The following is a 6,000-nucleotide window of genomic DNA, read 5'->3' as shown; positions in this document are numbered from 1 at the left end:
CGGACAGACTGGGCATGGAAAATATCACTGGAAAAAGCTTGAACTTCCTTTGCTGTTGGCCAAATGCAGAATCACCATAACATGAAAAGACACTGCAGCTCCAACCTGACAAGAATGCAAAATGCATGTTAGAGAAGTAAATGCCCCTCAGACATCTGACACTTAAACTGACAGAGGTGGACCAGGCGTTTCATAAAATGTTGTTACCCTTTAATCTTCCTATGCCACAAATATGTGAAATTTGTGTTTTGTTTTTAACCCTTTGGGGGGGGAAAAAGACTTTTAACTGTTCCTTTCCTCCTGCCTACTATGAGAATACAAAACCTGATGCTGCAGAATACAGAGGGAGGATCAGCCTGGTGTCCATCGAGCCTGGTGTCCCAGGCTCGATTGCCAAACCCAGCTCCCGTTTCCTGGGCCTGGCCAGGGCCGGGCCTGCTGCAGACACAACATTCCCAGCCCCTGGGACGGAGCCCCTGCCTCCGGTGACAGCTGCCGCACAGCCGTGGAGCACACACACACACACACCCCCCCCCCCCCCCCGCTCTCCAAGCTCTGAAGGAAGACCCAGTCGAGGGCCATCACTGCGCTGGCCAGGCTAAGGGAGGGGAACCGACGCATAGTATAATTGTGGAAACGTGGCGTGCCGAATCACGTCGTTTGAAGCTGCTGGTCTGGATGATAACTTGTACGTAAAGTGCCTACTTGTAACTGTGTCAGCTGACTTCAACCCCAACGAGCTTTCTTACATTAAAAAAAAAACCAAACAAATCTATGTAGGGGCAGCGGAAAGACCTTTGAGTTTGAAGGGACCAAACCAACCAGCCTCTGCCCTCACACCACCCACCCCACCACCAGCTTCTTGCCTGACAACCGATGACATTCTTTCTCCCATTCTTTCATGTAGTGCAAAACTGGAGAACTAGAACTACATTTCCTCCTACAGTCATTGTTTTTGTGGGGGGATGAGGGCTGTTATGACTAATGCCAGGGACCCCAGCAGCCCCATCCTAACATCCCCAGCATAACATCTACACACACAAATGACGAGGCCTCCGCAGACCCAACATATCTCCTTCCATCGCAGGCTTTTTTGCTAATTTGGCCTCCCTCTCTTCTTGCCATCTGCCTAGCACCGGTGTCGTCGTGTTCCCCCCCCCCCCCCCCCGAATCCCTCTCACCCTCTGCCCTCCAGGCCCCCTCCAGGCCCTCTCTCCTTCCCCTTACCATCACGCGCTCTCTACCCATAAAGCCCCAGCTCTCTCCTCCCCACCCCCTCCCCAGCGTCTCGCCGATGTCTGCAGGTACTAGTGGAGGACAGTAGAGGGGCCACAGTGGCAACAGCGAACTCCTCAGGACCAGCAGAGTGGCCCTTCGAGACTGTTGCAGCACTACCAAGTCCGGCAGGCAGCATGCGACGCCCGCAGGCAGCGATCCTGCTCTTTTTAAGCAGCCAGCTCATGGCCGACGTTAAGCAGCCTATAACCTCTGCCTTGTGTTGGGTACTCAGAAGAGGGAGAATCACCCGAAGGCACATGGCGCGGAAGAGGAGGGGGGTGGGAGGGAGACTGTGCCCAGCCAGCCTTCCTGGGTGTCAGATGTTTGCGGCACTTAAGAGCTGCTTTTGCACATAAAAGAGCCCATGTGGTTTGCAAGCTGGATCTAATTTTTTTTTTTTTGAATGCTGCTCTACCCAAGGGGATGATATAATTAGCCTTGCATTACGACCATGCGCCAACATTCAGCGGACACTTCCAGAGTAGCTCCCCTGGCACACCTAGACGCAGCAGGCCTGGCCCAGGGCAGGCTGCTACTGTGACCTGCCTGAAGATGAGCAGATTAAAAGGTATCGAGAGGGTAGGGGGGAATGACAGGGAGGAAGGGGGACTCCAGGAAGGATACTTTTGGCAGGATCAAGGAGCAGGCGGGGGGAGGCCAGCACGGGGCCCTTAAACTATACTTTTATAAGATGACGTTGATGTGGCAGGAGGAGGGGGGGTTGCTGCAGTCACGAACCGGAAGGGCCATATAGTTTTAGCACAGGTAGGTGGGAGGCTGAGAAAGGGCAACTAGGCCCATGGCTACATTTGTTTGAATAAAGCCGATTAAGGCTGAAGTTATCTGGCCACAGGGGACCGGATAACTTTAGACCGCCTGCAGGCACATCTTGAATTAGCCAAATAATATTTGGAGTCAGCCAAATAAGTTGACTCAGACCTGGAACACTCCCAACACGCCCCTTTCTTATTTTGATAAATCTTAGCCAGATAATGACTTATCCAGCTAATTGGATAAGCAAGAGGAATATTCAAATCTTACCACTTAGATGGATAACTTATGAGTTATCTGTCTAGATGTCTTTGACTAGTGACCTCTTTTAGTATTTTTTTTTAAGGTATAAATACATGTGATCCAGTGTATTTGGATTTTCAGAAGGTATTTGACAACTTTTTTTTTATCTATATGCTTCTTTTCAGCATTTCAAGGTGGATTACTTTCAGGTACTATAGGTATTTCTCTATCCCCAAAGGGCTTACACTCCCAGCTTGAAACAATGGAGGGTAAAGTGACTTGTCCAAGGTCGTACGGAGTGGGTAGTGGGGTTTGAACCCTGGCTTCTGTGGTTTGTAGCCCACTGCTCTATCGATTAGGTATTCCTCCACTCCCTGCCAGCCATGGCACAGGAGGCAATATCCTATTGAGGGCTGGAAACCGGGTAAAAGACAGGAAACAGAGAGTAGGACTAAATGGGAAAGGTCGTTAGTGGAGCACCACAGGGATCTGTACTGAGGCCCGTGCAGTTTAACTTATTCATAAATCATCTGGAAAAGGGAACAATGAGTTTGGTGATCAAATTTGCAGCGGATACAAAATTACTAACATTTTTTGTTAAAAAAAAAAAGCAGTGGATTGCGAGGAACCGCGGAAGGGCTTGTGAGACTGAGAGACTTGGACACCTGAATGGCAGATGAAATTTAATGCAGAAAAGTGTAAAGTGATGCAGATAGGGAAGAATTATCCCAATTACAGGAACACTGTGCTGGGTTTTTTATTGTGAGTTACAACGCAGGAAAAGGGCCTTGGAGTCCATGTGGACAATACGTTGAAATCCTCTCGGCTCAGTGCACGGCAGTGGTAAAAAATGCAAACAGCATGTTAGGAATGATCCGAAAAGTAATGGAGTATAAAACAGAAAATATCGTATTGCTTCTGCATCGTGCCAAGATGCGACCGCACCTTGAGTACTGTGTGCAGTTCTGGTCACCCATCTCAAGAAAGACGTAGCAGAACTAGAAAAGGTGCAGAGGAGGGCAACAGAAATGATAAAAGGGGATGGAACAGCTCTCGTGTGACGAGAGGCTATGCAGGTTAGGGCTCTTCAGCTTGGAAAAGAGACGGCTGAGAGGGGACAGGATAGAAGCTTATAGAATCATGAGCGGGTTGGGAACAGGTAAGTAAATGACGACTTTATCTTCTCAAATAATACTAAAAAGATGACACACTCCATGAAACTAACAATCGGCAGATTCAAAGCAAATAGTAGAAAGTTGGTTTGTTTTTTTTCACTCGGCGCACTATGGAGCTGTGGAATCTGTTGCCAGAGGACGTGATGAAGGCGCCAGTTCCTGGAGGAAGAATCCATAACACATTATTAGCCAGGAAGACTAAAGAAAGCTATTGCTAAACCTGGGAGCGAGTAACAGGAATTAGATCTACTTTATGGGATCTGCCAGGTACTTGCGACCTGGATTGGCCACTTTCAGAGCTCAATGAGCCTTGGTCTGACCTAGCATGGCATTTCTTGTATTCTTTGGTACAACTGGGCTAGGATTACAGTTCTTACTACCCAGGTGCAGGGAGATGACATGGCCTGCTCAAAAGAGGAGAGCAAGATAGTGCACAGGAGGCAGGAACTGAAGTTGTGTGTCTGATGATAACTGTTAACTGGAAGCTCACCCGACTGTAAGCTCCATGGAGCAGGCACTGTACCGCACTGCATGGCCTGATAGCACTAGAGAAATGATAAACAGGAGTAGGAGGAGTAGTTCAGTGCTATATGAACTACAGGCCATGCTCGCTACCTCCCCACCCGATTCACCGAAATACCAGACGTGCATCAAGCATATTTCAGCAGGCCTGACCTCCCAGTTTCCCAGCCCTTGCTGAAAGTAAACTGGAATCTCCATAAGAAATGAGAGCAGAGCCTAAGGGGCTGCCCAGGCTGACTAATGAAGTGCTGTACTAGATAATCATTCTTACCCTCCCATTGTTTCCCAAGCCTCCTCTCCCTTATCTTCCCCTCTGATCCACTTACTCTCCCTCTCCCCCCCCCCCCCCCCCCACACCATTGCTCTGTCCTTCTGGTATCTTCCCTGTCTGCACCCCCACTGATAATAACCCCGGGGCTCACAGGCCTGCAGCAGGAAAGGTTTAAAAAGTAAGAGAATGACCTTAAAGCCTCAAAAGGCATCAGACAGAAAGGAACACGTGGGATGTGCCTGTGAACCCAACAGCTCTGATATCAGCCATCTCGTCACAGGCTGCTGACTCTTAATCTCAGAGCTAAGGGGCCCCTCGATTGTTCATCAAACAGCCACATCAGAGCCCTGGGCAGCTTAAAGGAGCAACCCGGCTATCCCCGGGCAGACGGGCTAGTGACACCTTCCAGGAAGCAAGCCTGGCGAGATGGCTGTACAATAACAGGCACTTAGCTCATTCACCCCCCACCCGAGAATGGGAAGGTGCCTAATTGCATTATGGCAACAATGCTAGATACAGTCCTTCAAATAAAACTCCATTCTTTCTTGGGTGTTTGTTTGTGCAGAGTTTTATGATCTAAGTAGGTGCCTGAGGCAGTGGGAGCTGTGACTCAGCTCCCACTGAGTCACAGGGTGGGAGGTAGGGACAAGTGCAGGACTTGACGCCCCCCCCCACCTGTCATTCTAGTCTAGGGGTGACCAACTCCGATCCTCAGGGGCTACAAACAGGTTGACAGTTCTAGTCACCCGGGCCAAGCCACCTCTGCATTATATTAAATGCTATCCTGAACTGATTCCTCTCCCTTTACCTTGTATAAAGCTGGGGTTGTTGTCAACACCATACAATAAACCTGTTTCTGCACTGCACGTGCACTAACAGGCCGATGCAATACCGTGCACTCAGGCTAACGCACTGGTTAACCCACGGCCGGACGCGCCTCCATAACGCCTTATGCAATAAGGGGATTAGCGTAGCTAATAGCACTCATCACATGTAAATTCATGTTGATGAGGCTATTTCCTATTACCCCCTTACGGAAAAATTAAATGTGCGCCCGACATGCACAGTTTTACTCTTAAAAATTAACGCCTGGCCCGGAGTAGGCGTTAAGCCTTGAGGAGCCCCTAAAGTAAACAGAAAAGCAGAAAATACTGCTTTTCTGCAGCTCCTCTGACTTAATATCGTGGCACTATTAAGTCGGAGGAACCAAAAAAAAAGGAGTTAGGTAATAAAAAATAAATAAATTTTAAAATGTCTTGCCAGCGGTCAGGTCAGGAAAAGAGACGCTCAATTAACGAGATTTTAAAAGTGCGATCTATGCGCACTGCTTTCCTCCCCTGACTTCTACGCCTCCTCCTAACGCGGAACCCCCTGCGTGCACCTTCCCCGGGTGAGTGCCTGGGCAGTTCCCAGGCACTCACCCGGATAAATGGATTTTGAAATTTGCCCTCTTGAGGGCACCTGAATGTCCCTAACGCACCCCCTCTCTTCTCTGGGTTAAGCCTCCTCTCACAGGGCTTTTGGTGCCGGCTCTGCAGCGGTGTAGGAGCCCATCTGCGGACCTCTGTCTGTATCCTTTCGGAGTAACGGCCTCCGGAATTGGACGCGTCATTCCAGATGATGTCTCGCTGACAGGTAGGCTCTAGCACCTTCTTTCTGCTGGTTGTAGGCCTCTCCACCCGCATTCTAGCCTCCTTCTGCTTTGTCGCCCTGTTTTGCCGCCTCGGGATCAGCAGGTAT

The sequence above is a fragment of the Rhinatrema bivittatum genome, chromosome 3 (assembly GCF_901001135.1).
Source record: "Rhinatrema bivittatum chromosome 3, aRhiBiv1.1, whole genome shotgun sequence".
Classification (NCBI taxonomy): Eukaryota; Metazoa; Chordata; class Amphibia; order Gymnophiona; family Rhinatrematidae; genus Rhinatrema; species Rhinatrema bivittatum.
The sequence above is the reverse complement of the archived record's forward strand: the minus strand, read 5'-3'. Positions refer to the sequence as shown.